Here is a 13,238-nt window from a genome sequence, read left to right as displayed (position 1 = left end):
TGGTCCCAGTTGGGAAGGGTGATGAAGGCATCAGCCAGAGGAGAACTGCAGCTCACTCCAACCAGGCTTTTGTAGCTGAGTGTTTGAGACACGCATACCAGGTGCCATGGAGAGCTGAGCTGCCTCAGGATTGTAGCCTTCTGCACTTAGCTTGAAATACATTTGACCAAATATAAACAACCACATTTCACTGAGTCACTCTACTCCCCCTCTCTCTTTATAGTCACTGAAGAGAAATAGGCACTTGTGGGCTGTGATTCATCCTATCCCAAAGTAGCTATTCTAAGAGCTTCCATCATATCCTAAAAGCAATTGTGTTTCTGTATTGGTTACCTGAGATGGCCACCCTTAGGCTTCTTCTATCATGTCCCTCATTAAACATGAAGGAGATGAAATCTTACTACAGAAGAAGCCTTATTACGAACATAAATATTTAGATATTTCAGTTTACATACACTGGATAGCACTCTATATTTTCAAATCCAGTTCAAATAACTGAAGACATTAGCACAGAGCTAAAGGACACCTGTATTTTGACAATGTACAGTTACAGCTTTGGTGTAAATCCTCAGCTTGCCATAAGCATGTTCCAGCTATGTTGCTATATAAGCTACATAAGCTTGTTCTCTAAGCTATGCTGAACATGTTCCAGGGCTTTTTTTTTCCCCATGACTGAACAGCAATCTTTGCACTCACTCACGCTTTCCTCCTCTGAACAACTGATTGACACCAAATTAACCTAAGAAGAGTTGAACTGGGATTCTTCTCTCAATTTTCTTTTTCATTCTGGAGGGGGACATTTTTGGGGAGAGGGAAGGTTGGTAAAATAACCATTATCTTGCTGACTCTATAAGGCAGATACCATAAGCCAGCAAAATAATAATCTCAGTAAAATAAATTGGCAAACCACCTACATTGCCTTACTCTTAGAACACTGACTTATGCAAAAGTTTTTTCAGGAAAGTGATTCTGTCTTTCTTCATGACAGCTGACTAAAAAGCCGTTTTCAGTTTGCTCATCTGAAATACTGAATCACAGAAGTATTAAAACATTAAAACTGAAATTTTAATCATCCAAACCTAGATACCTAATTTCTTTTAGATGCCCTAGGGAATTTCTGTTGGCCTTCAGTGGCCATTGATGGAAGGACTGGATTACTGGTATGTCTTATATTCACCAGCCCCACACAGATGTCCCAGATATAAAATTGTCTAGTACCATTTTAGATGCCTTATATTTAGATACCTGCACCCTTCCAAAAATGCAGCCATTTCCTCAGAAATATTCCTATCAGAACAGATCTTCCCAAATCTTCCAGAAGAATGTAAAAGGGTTACATACAAAACAGAAACCTTTTATCATCAGCTGCTGAACCCTATCCAGAATATGTTTTATGAATCACAAGGAATTGCATTATAAAAGTACAAGCACTGTTTAAGCCAGAAACATATATCATAAATTCAAGACAAATCTCTCTCTTCTAACTGACTTCATGTCCCCCCAGTTTGTACAATACATACCACAGCCAGGGACCTACCTGATGGAAGCCTCCTGAGCCTTCTTTGACTTTGGCTGAAATAAATACCAAACACTTAAGCCTTCATAAAAACTTATTTCAAATCCATGTGGTTAGGAAGAATACTTCCTAAATTAAAGAAGAAAGTGAGTGTTGTACCTTTAGGTTTTTAATACTCAATTAGAAACAATGCAGATGTGTAATCCAGCACTGCCCACTGATGCATAAATCATCTTTAGTGAGACCCCCATATACTGGGAAGTTCTTCCATCACTGATAAAAACATGCTCCTTCCTCCTCAGACCCTTCCATGACTAATTTCCTCCATACCCATTGTTCTGGCCTCAGATTTGGAGTAGTTCCTATTCAAACCCACAACAGGAGGAAACCATTTGATAAATCACCTTTTCATAAAACCTACTAACCTCAGCCACAAAGTCCTTCGGCCACAGGAAAACCCTCTTGTGTTTCAAGGAATGTAGGGGAGGATGCATGCACTAAACTTCTGCCCCTAATCTTGGGGATTTCCAACCTACTGGGAAGACACAGGAGCAAGATTTGTCCTCCAAAAAGCTCCTAAATGACCAAAATTAATACTTCATGTAACTATTTGAGGAAGAGATGTATTCTAAGCAAGTTTTCTGCAGACAAACCCAGTATTTTTTACATCTATGAAGATTCAGTTATCAGCCTCAAATATATATTTAAAATCCTGCATATAATTCAAGTAATGGCTCCAAATGATACATCTTTAAATGATGATGTAATGAGAACTCTCTAATTATCCTTTAAATCAAAAGCTCTACTTTATTAATCCATTACACATCCAAAAGGAAAAAATGCTACTGAAACTAAGATACATTTTGAATTTTCCCATCTTCAATTAGCACAAAAATAATTCAACTTGCTCTTTCTAATTCACTAAAATTAACCTATTGTTTTTGCACACTCCTGCAGGTGTAAAACAACCTAATTTAACAGGTGATGCTGCTTCCCATTTCCCTACAAGCTGCCTCTTAACAGCCTGAGTCTGTAGGGTAGATGCTCAGGGGCATGCAGCAAAATCAGCAAGCAATCTCAAATGTAAGCAGAGAAAATAGGCTCCAGGAAACTTCACAGAAAATGAAAGCCAATTGAATAATTTTTGTTTTTTAAAATCAGTAAGAGCAGCATTCAATCCCTCACCCTTTTACAGCAATTAATAACCCACACATGTAAGAGCAGAGGACTCTATATAATTAAAAAAGCATTACTTTGGCAAGAAGAGAGGGCCTGGAGTATGTAAGTGCAGGGTTTTATTTCTTTCTGTGAAGTATGGATGACAGGTAGGAGAAAGCAAAGCCAAGTGAACTGTTGGCAAGCAACTAGTCTTTTGGCTAACAGGCAGCTCTGTTTTGTGAAGTCTATGAGTTTGTGTTCACTTAGGCAAGCTTTTCTTTAAACATCAGACTTAGATGCATTCAGTCATGAGTTTTGCACCAAATTTCCATTTGCACCTCAAAAGAGGTTGCTTTGTTTCAGCTTGTTTTCTGATTACTGTGAAGTGTCAGGAACACTTCGTTGTATAATGCTTTTAAACATTACATGTGGATCTTTGCCTAATTACTCTGCCACAAAATACTATATACATGAACATGAACCTTCATTTTTCCCAAATGTCATGTAACTGAAACCAAAAAATAAGTAGCTGTAAACACAAAGAGAAAAAAGAATTGTTTTCACACAGAAAAAAATAAGCAAACAAGTATGAGTAATGCAGGGTGAGAAACAAGGTCCTCTAGCAGAAGCACTGTGTGGGATAAAATGGCATCCAACAACATGACCTCTGAAAACAGCATGTTTCAAGTAGCACATGTCAATATTTAATCCCACCATCAGAAAAATGAAGCAAATTACAGAAAAAAAAAAAAAAAAAAAAAAGCCTGAAAAATCAAAATCCTTACAGGACTTCATTCACCAGAGATCCAAAGATGGAATGGAGAGTTTATTTGCAGGGAAATGTCAGTAAGGGGATAGCATCCAGCTTTCTAACACAGCTACTTCACCCATTCTGCATTTTTCTCCAACTCTCCTCTTCCTCTCTCTTTCTCAAAAAAAGAAGTGTTATAAATTGACAGAACCATTCATTTGGCTGTTCCCCTTATATCACTCCTAATAAGGATAAAATATGACCACTAACACATGTTAGTAGAGCCAAAATAAGATTAGAAGATATCCTGTCTGCTACCTTTGGCTTACTTAAACATAGTACTACTAAAGCAAAGGGGAATGCAGGGAAAAAGTGTAATCTGAAGATTACACAGGTCTTTTGCTGTGGGGTGTACAATCTTATGAACTTAAGATTTTAAGCTAAATTTCACTGCAGATCACCTGCCCTTTTGGCAACTGCAATGCCACCTCATCCCCCAAAGATCTCTTCAGCAGACCCATGAGGAGAGGTTTGCCTGTTTGGGCAAGATTGTACTAACCATCAAAGAGTTCTGTCCCTTCCTTCAGGGACAGGGAAGAACAAAAGAAACCTGTTGACAAAAAAAAAAATTGTGCTGGTCCTCAGGTCATAAATACTTAGTTTAACAATACTAATCTAAGCATAGCACACTGAAACATTACTATATGAACTACAAAAGCGGTATTGAGGACATGAAAGTACACCACCAAATATCCCACAGTAGCTGGCCAGCACAGTCCAAAGTTGCCTAAAAAGTTCTTCACTTGAGAAGGAAGAGAAGGAAGTGGGAGGAATACTCCTAGAAACTTCTATTGTAAGAAACCTAAGGGGGTTTCTTACCTAGTCCAGCTTCTGCCTCAAAAGAAAACTATCATCAAGGGCAGACTGGGTCAGCATGGCACTGCCTTGATGGGGCTTGAGAAGCTCAGAGGGCAGATACTTGCTCCTCTAATCACCTGCTGGTGTGCTGCACTACTCTCCTAGTTACAAGATTTTCCCAATATCCAACCTGAATCACCAAAGAAACAGTTGCGCGTCAATCTCTCCTGATGTCATCTGGCACTACTAATTACATTTTCATTCACTATTTTCATAGGTATCCTCCAACAGCTGCAACAGCTACTGGACTGTCCCTTGTCTACTTTTCATCCAAGCAAATAATCCCAGTTCCTTCAACCTAGACCCCTACTCATGAAAGTAACCTTTCACTGGAACTAGACATGGCAATAGGACTTAATCTGAGCTAGAAGTACTGCCTTGACAAAAGCCGTGATCACCTGCTCAATTAACACTGGATAAACTAGAAAGACTCCTAGTTTTCTCTTCCCTTTACTACTGGTTGCATATACAAGGGACTACCACTTACATGTTTTGCATTTGCTTCTTTTGATTCTTCTTTGGACTGCTGACAGAAGGGATATGTTGAAAGCTCTGCATCCTGTACAGAAATGTCCACAGAATTTCAGACCTTTCTATTTCAGTACTCTCAGATATTTTGCATATTGAATGCATTTCTATTTTACAAAGGTATCGAAGATCAAGCTACCTAACAATAAAAACTTAAGTTACCAGTGCTTATTTTCTATAGGAGTTCTTTATAGGTTCTTTAAAAACTCCCAAATTGTATCCAGCTGTTTCTAACTATGGCCATCTCCAAAGAATTCTTTCTGAGACAATGTAACTTCAAGAGTACTGGCAGCTCAAAAAAACCCAGAACAAGCAAACAAAAAATCTAACAAAAAAAAAAAAAAAAAAAAAATCTAACCTTTATGGATATCCATTCATTCTACTCCTTTTTTCAGTCTATTATGCAGAAATCAACAAATAACTAAGAACACACTGACAAAATCTTGCTGGAGTAAGCAAAGTGGAACTACAGCAGTTTCAATTACTCCTCCTGTTTAGAAAATTCATTATTGCAATCCTAAAAGCCTTCTGCACAGTTCTGCACAAATGACATTTTCCCCCATCCCAGTTTGTTTCCAGCAGCAGACTCCACCAGGGACTCAGCAGCAGTGGGGACCAGCTCTAGCAAATTAGGAACTGCTCATACCATGTAAGAAGAAACACTTCAGTCATATTTGAAATTTTTAAATAAGAATGGTGTAAGCTTTCCAGAAAGCAAGAAAAGTGCTGTAGTAATCCTCGTGTCAGTCTCAGGGCCATCACCACAATTCAGATGACCAAACTCTTCTGCTGCTTTGTGAGGGAGGAGTATTGAGATCCACCCACCTCTGGCCTCCAGTTATTGCCACACCATTAGTCAAGTGGCCTCTTTACAGCTCAGGAAGTGGACAAATTTTTCTCCTCCCTTCCTCTAACTCACATCAGCAAGGACAGGTTATTTTAAAATAAAAAATGACTGCCTGAAACCACCAACACCATTTTCTGATGGAATGTGCCTTAATCTTAACATTACCCTGCCCTCATCCTTCCTGTCCACACTCACCATGGCTCCCACAGGAGGCATATTCAAGTCTAACCATTCTCAGAATTCAACAGCTTTGAATCCAAGACAAATCTCATGCCTCTTATGGGACCCAGCAATCCAAATGACATGGCATACTTCATCTATCATGGTATAAACTGGACTGGGTTTTCCAAGGAATTGGAGAGAAAGAACCAGAGAAATCAGACACTTCCTGGTAGCTGCAAGTAGCAGAAGAAATACACTCCACCACAAACAGGGAGCAAAGAGCACAAAGCATTATGAAATTGAGTGAATGAATTGAGTAATGTAAGACCTACCTCTAACTGCCAACAGGCAATACACAATCCTGAGAGTGAAATACGTGATATGCATTGCATCACCCACAGCTCTTTAGATGAGATATAAGTGCCATGTCTTTTTTGCCCCACTCCTCACAATACAGCATCCAAGACAAGCAGACACCAAGAAGAACTCTGTTCACCTGCTTTGCAAATGTGAAATCTAAAGTGTTTATATTAAAACGTCTTTATTAGACTTCATTAACCTGAAAAGCCAAAGCTAAAATTTATTCACTCAGAGATGACAATAAACAAACAGCTTTAGGAAGGCTAACATTAATATCTTGCAATGGAAGGTAGCAGAATGTTCCAGAATTATGAATTGCTTGAGAATTTCAGCAGGCACTTTGACAAGGTTGAACACGATAAAATACCCAACCTTCTGTTTTTTAAGAAAAGCCAGTTCCTCATAGTCCTCTTGGCACCTTCACAGATCACACCTGGACCAACCTGCAAAGCTGATCATATTTTTGACCTAACACTAGACAGAGAAGTTGAACATTATGGATATCACAACACTACTGCAGTTACAGAAAGAATATTGCCTCATTCAGGCAAGTGAAAGCATGGCCAGAATCTCAAGAACCAGAGAAAGCCTCAGCAGAGCAACGACTGAGAAACTCCAAACTTGCAGATCTCATCAACAGTAGCAGGGCAAGGGCCTGAGGGCTCAGGGACCCACTCATCAGTGATGATCAAAACCACAGTCAACTCCTGACTGCTCCAGTAACATACGCAAAAACCACCCTGATGTTATCAGGATCTCATCACAGGACAGAAACTCCCAAATGGAGAATGGCCAATAAATGCTGAAATAGCTAATGCATCAAAGCCTGTGCTAAGGCTTTCCATGCTCAAGGCCTATGACATCCACACAGACATACTGCACAGCAAGGAAATACACCCCTTTGTGAAAACCTTGTGCACACTTGGAAAGCTCTCTCAGGAAACAAAACTGCACCTCGCCCATATCCACCAACAGCCAGTTTACACAGCTCAAGCCAACCACATTTAGACATTGCCTAATCTTAAAACAGGGTGTCTTTTTCTCTGAGACCTGTGAATTCAACCATTCTCCTTCCAGTCTGAAACCATTAAAAAAATACTTGGATGTCTTCCTCTTCCTTGAAAATGTAACAGTCTCTACCATTGCTGAAGAAATTAATTGTGGATATGCTGTCCGGAGCAACCATAGGTTAGTGCCAAGTCTCCCATTCCTGAAAAAGACAAGCAACAAAAACAACTACTGGCTCACTACAATAAGCCTAATGATACAGACCAGGGACATCAAACTAAAGAAAGGACATACGATATTCTCACATTTCAAATTATCTCTTTCCAGAGGAGGCATGGGCTGATATAAACTCAACCTCACAGATCTCCTTTTTGATACCATCAGGCATGACATATTTGTCTCTCACCAGGTGGGACACCTCAGAAGGGCCCACAAAAATATTATGAATAGTTTGGGTCCTTCCTGGATAAACTAGGGGCAATGGAGAAAAGGCAGCAGTAGAAAGCTGCAGAGACCTACAAAGCTCAATTCCCCCATACACTAATTTTTAACATCAGTGTCAAACTACCAGGTGAATTAGCCAGCAACAGTCTCAAATTCTGCCAATGTGAAAACACAAAAGGCCTATTTAACCTTCAGCACAAATAACTGCAGCACCATCCAAACAAGGAGAAATAGCTGAAGTTAAACCTAAACCTGGAATTCAGTGGAGAGCAGAGGAAAGCCCTGTCAAGAGTTTGCAGCCACAGACAGACCCTAGGTTTGTTGCTTTAAGATACATGATCCCAGCTGGTCATAGGTCAGAAGTATTTCTGGACTTTACACTGACATTATACTTTCATACTGAAATGCTACTCAATAACAGCATTGCTGTCTCAGCTCTATCTAGGCAAAGAGTCATCTGTGTCCCCAGTGCACTCTGGGCAGCCCAGGAAGCCTTCCAATCTAGGAAATCTGGTTACTCCAGAACATGTTATGTCCTTCCCCAGTAACACAGTGTCATACCATCAACCTCCCAGCTTCCAGGCTGCATTCTCACAGTGCTCAAACATCTGCCAGCTATCACACAGCACCCTGTGGCCCCAGCCCTGGGCAGCAGCAGGGCTTCCTTGGGCTCCCTGGGCAGAGGAACAGCCCCAGCAGTCATCACGGCCATCAGTCACCCAACATGAGCTCAACATGTTGGCATGCACCTGGCAAGGCAAGATAAACTGTTGAGCTCTTCAGCACTTGAAGATTTTTCTAGAGGTCTACTCTTTCTTCATACCTGTAGTTGACTGAGCCATATATTTTTATCCTGAAGCTAGCTGAGTGTTTTGATACTGTGTTTCTCTAAAGCCCTAAGCCAATCGATTGTGTCAAACGCAGTAACCGCAAATAATCCAACCACAATGATCTAGACAGCAAAATACACAGGGAAAGAAAGTATCAGCAGTAGACAAGAAAGAGATTGTTTTTGTTTTTAAAGGTTTATTCGGGAGAAATGAGTGACTTGAAACTGAAAAGCATTTTTGATTAACACTCTGCCTTGACTTCCATTTCAATGACATTTTAATGAACACTTTCTAAGTAGCTCTACTTGCAAATGAACGTGGGAGAATATTGAAGAAAGGTAATGGGAGGGGAAAAAAGTAATCCATCAGTCATTTTATTTCTTAGATGCCTCTGAGAAAATAAATAATAATTCCTCAGGGAAAAACTGATCCAGCAAAGATTCGACTGGTAAAAGACATCTGGAAAGGAATAATAAGTAAGCTAGAAGAATCTGAATTATGATAGAAGACTATGAAGAAAGATACAGTGTGATCTGGAAGCCAATTAGGTGACTTCGTAATTCTTCAAAGATGAAGGCAGTGTGTTCACATCTGTCCTGACTACTTCAGCCACAGAGAGCTAACAATAAACTGTCAAAAAAAAAATTATAGAAGAGCAGTAAATGTGATTGTAGGACTGGCTGGAGCCATGAGAAGTGAGATTTCCACCCTGGTAACTGACAGCATGAAAATACCTTCTTTGATAACAAGTTTAATGTGATTCATAGTTCTTTATTTCTATTTTTATTGCCAGATTCAACAAAATCCAGAAACATTCAAGTAGAACTATAGTAAGATCTGTGAGGGCCTATTAAAAGGGGAGTAGTGGAGTGAAGGCAATATAAACAAGAAAACCGTTCATTCACCTAGCATGGAATGACTTTCAGTGAGAACATGCCAAATCTAAATAAATTAGTCTATATAATCCTACTTGGCAGCATAAGGAGTAAAATAATCATGTAGTGTTACTGAGATTCCAAGATCTACCCAGAGGATGCAAAAAATCTAACACCATCAGGCAGCAATGGGAAAACCAATTTAATACACGTTTTCTTTCTTCCTGCCATAAATCAGGACAAAAAGTTAACAGAACTTTTCCCAGTGTCTTGTAACCAAGCTTTTACCCAAGGAAAAGCAAGACTAAGAAGGTTCCCCGAACAGCAGTCACATGCCATTGGTGGCAGGATTCATGTACTACATTTGATATGGTAGGTATTACCACAGTTTAAGAATCCCTAGGTTAGGAGAAAAAACATTTAGTACTGCACAGTACAATTCTAGAGACTGCAACCAGCAGAGAAACTGCAGAGCATCTGGAGTATGAGAGATGAAAATTTCACCCACCAAGTGTTAGCAGCAAGTAGACTTTATTTTTAATCTTCTTATGACAACTGTTATTCTATAAAAGCCAAATTTAAGAAAATGATGCTCAGATGAAGATTTCAGCATCACAATCCCAAACATACCAACTTCAAAGATTAGAGATTTTGGCAGGGTTGCTGTTGACTAAACCCAGGCCATTTATTCAGAGAGAGGGCCATAAATCATAGAGGAGGTAAGGTTCAGAGGAGAAGGTGTGTTGAACTGCCCCATGTTATATCATCCACCCACCTATCTGCACAATGCAGATAGGTACCACTCCTGTGGTGACAGCAGGGATACCACAACAAAACAGCCCATCTCTTCAGCTGCAGGAAAACAGGCACTGTCCTGCAGTTACCTTGCACAGACAGACAGACAGAACCCAACACTGCACAAATCACCAGGGTGCCCTGCTACTCCAAATTTCATAAGCCATAGCATATGCCTGCAACGATGGTAAGCACCAAAGACTGGAGTGCCCCAACTGGGAGCTCCCGCCTGTGGCAGTTCTCTTGCTATGATCTCCAATGAGCAACACTGGAGCTGGCACCCCATCACCCCCTTATCACTGCAGGGAGAAACCGCAGGGCTGGCTCTACCCAGGGGTTCATACATCCCCTAAAAGCATGAGGTTGACACTGCACAAAAGGGCCTTGTCCACAGTGGGAAAAACTTCCAGCAGCAGTATCAACTGTACTCCATGAATGCAAATAGTATCAGTGCCAAATGCAAGCTACAAATTGACATAATTGATGCTGGAGCAACTATTTTTTTAACTTTAAATATACTAAGAAACTGTATGAAAGGCGCTTTCCACTAGTCCTTGAGAGTAACTTTAGAACATTTCCCAGAAGAGTTGAAATATGTATTTGGCCCTAAAGCTTACCGCCAGTACTTTTTAATTTGCTCAGTGCGGTACGTGCACACACGAAGGGAAAATAGAGGACAGATGGCTAAATCTATGCATATTTACCAAGGTACGAATACCACGTTAAAATCATAAGCACTAGGCCAAGTCACATGTTTAAAATTAATTACACTTCCGCTACTACCTACAAGTCCACACTGCTTTAAAAATCTACAAGTCTGAACAAGATACGTCAGTGTGACACGATCACTTAAGTATATTAATCCCACATGGATATCCTCTGCAGCTGAATTAAAGGCACACAAGTTATTCCTCGCTACCGTTCAAATACATATTCAGCCACATTACTGCTGTCAGTTTCCCTCCCAGCAGAAATGTAAATATGCCCAAAAGAAACAGAAAACAAAACAACTGGAAACAGAAGCCTATAGGCAATGTTCTCATAGTTAAAAAAATACCTGTGCCTAGTCTGTGTATATGCAGACAAATACCTGTATACGTACAAGGAATAATACACAGGGCTTCCACACAAAACCAGAAGTAAAAACATATTTCATTTCGGACAGTTTTTCGCCCTCTGTCCCACTCACCTTCACGGGTGGCAGTCCCGTGCCGTGTCCCCCCCACGAACCTGCCCAGCGCTATTCCCCGCTGGCTGCAGCGAGCCCCCGGCGCAGGGATGCAGCGGGGAGGGAGGATTTGGAGGAAGCCGCTGGGGCGGCCACGGCCCCACGGGGCCCTTTCCCTTTCCCTTCCAGAAGTAACACAAAGTTATGACTCCCGCTCGCCGCTCTCCCCGCTCGCACGCCGTGCCAAATGCTGAGTTAACAAAACCATAAATCACCAATGAACCAGACGCGACGGCCCGGCAGCAGCGCCCGCCGCCTCTCGCCCCGTCCCACGCCGCGGCGGCTTCCCCGGGGGAGCGCAGGGGAGGCGGCGGCGGGGGCGGCGGGCACGCACCCGGACGGGCGCGGGGCTCGGGCCCTTCCGCGCCCTTGGCGGCGGCGGCAGGGACCGCGGGGCCAGGTGCGGCGGGACGGGCACGGCGGCGGCTCCCCGCGCAGCCAGGTGCCGCGGGCCAACGCGGCCGCCAGGCTCCCCCGCGGCCGGCGGCACCGCTGCCGCGGCTCCTGCCCGGGGCGCCGGGCGAGCCCGAGTCCCGCCGCCGCCGCGCACCCGCGCGGCCCGGCCCCGCGGCGAGAGGACGCGGGCTGTCCCCGCGCCGTGGCCCCGCAGCGGGGGCGGGCCGGCGGCGGCGCGGGCTGCTGCCTTACCTCGGAGCGGAGCGCGGAGCGGGGGTACACCCGCTTCTCCCAGCCGGGCGGAGGCGGCTCCGCGCAGCGGCAGCTTGTCACCTCTCCCGCCGCGACCGCGACGGCGGCGGCTCCTCGCGTAGGGGCGGTGCGGCCCCTCCCTGCCGGGGCCGAGCGCCGCTCGCACCGCCCCGGGGCCGGGGCCGGGGCCGGGGCCGGGCCCGGGCCCGCCCGCCGCAGCCCGCGCCGTCCGCCCGCCGCCGGGCCCGGGGCTGCGGGCCGGCCGCGGGGTTTCGCCTCGGGGCCGGGCCCGAGCGTTTCCCCCGCAACACAGCGGGGGCAGCGGCGGGCGGGCGCTGCTGCAGCGCGGCCAAAATCCCGGCTTTGCGTCGTGTTGCTCGGCTTCCTTTTGACTGCTGGAGCTATGGCGTGTCACCGCTTACCGTGGACGGTTTTCTGGAGGAAAGCAACGCGTGGCTTGCCTCCCAGGGCTTATTCTCCCCGCATTTTGACCCGACTTCGTGAGCAGTTTCTGTTTCTGTGGAGTGTCGTTCCCAGGCGAAATGGGCTCTCTTCTCTCGCCCGCAGCAGCCAGCGCAGGCCCCCGGTGCCCCTCTGCCCCCGCTCCCCCACAGGCCGCAGCAAGGGCTGGCACCTTTCCCCGAAAAACATGGAATATTCCCCGTCCGTGGAGAGGGGCAGCTGCAGTGGTTCCCGGTTTGCCTCCAGCCCGTCACACCGCGCTCCTGTGCCAGGTGAAGCTGAAGGTGCCCGCTCCGCTCCGTCCCCAGCCACCCCCGGCCCCATGGTCCCAGCCAGCCCTGCTCTGAGCCCCCTCCCCTGGCAAACCCCACAGTTCCCTTCCAGCTCCCTGACCGGCTCTCCAGGAAGCCAGGCGACATCCAGGGGGGAGGCCACAGCTGCCCCATCCTCGATGGATCTTGGCCGCTGCGGCATCCCAGTGTAAGGGTGGTGGAGCAGGAAATAAATCAGAAAACAGCTGCACTTCAGTTTCAACTGAATTCCTTTAGACTGTCCCTGAGGTCTTTCACAAGGATCAGTAACTGAACTGCTACTGAAAAATGTGTTACAATTTCAGAAGGAAAGTGACCCTTTCAACATAGCCGCATCCTTTCGCTGTTTGGAGGCTGAAAAAAAAGAGAGAAAAAGAATTTTATTTTTTTTAAAGTA

At 44.3% G+C, this 13,238-nt stretch overlaps 1 protein-coding gene across 10 annotated transcripts in view; it reads right to left on the bottom strand.

Moving 5' to 3' along the window:
• MBNL2 (muscleblind like splicing regulator 2) overlaps positions 1-12,237 on the bottom strand; it is a 105,710-nt gene extending 93,473 nt beyond the window's left edge. For 2 of the 10 annotated variants that reach the window (XM_056484771.1, XM_056485510.1), the window contains exon 1: positions 12,069-12,237. The gene's annotated coding sequence lies outside the window, so the exon portion shown is untranslated. Of the gene's footprint in view, positions 1-11,381; positions 11,598-12,068 lie in introns of those variants that run through there. The other 8 variants (XM_056485263.1, XM_056485841.1, XM_056485010.1 and 5 more) reach the window with 8 other exon arrangements.
• Between the last annotated feature and the right edge of the window lie 1,001 nt (positions 12,238-13,238).

Source organism: Oenanthe melanoleuca, chromosome 1 (assembly GCF_029582105.1).
Source record: "Oenanthe melanoleuca isolate GR-GAL-2019-014 chromosome 1, OMel1.0, whole genome shotgun sequence".
NCBI lineage: Eukaryota > Metazoa > Chordata > Aves > Passeriformes > Muscicapidae > Oenanthe > Oenanthe melanoleuca.
Note: the sequence above shows the minus strand (reverse complement) of the source record. Positions and strands in the feature narration are given on the sequence as shown.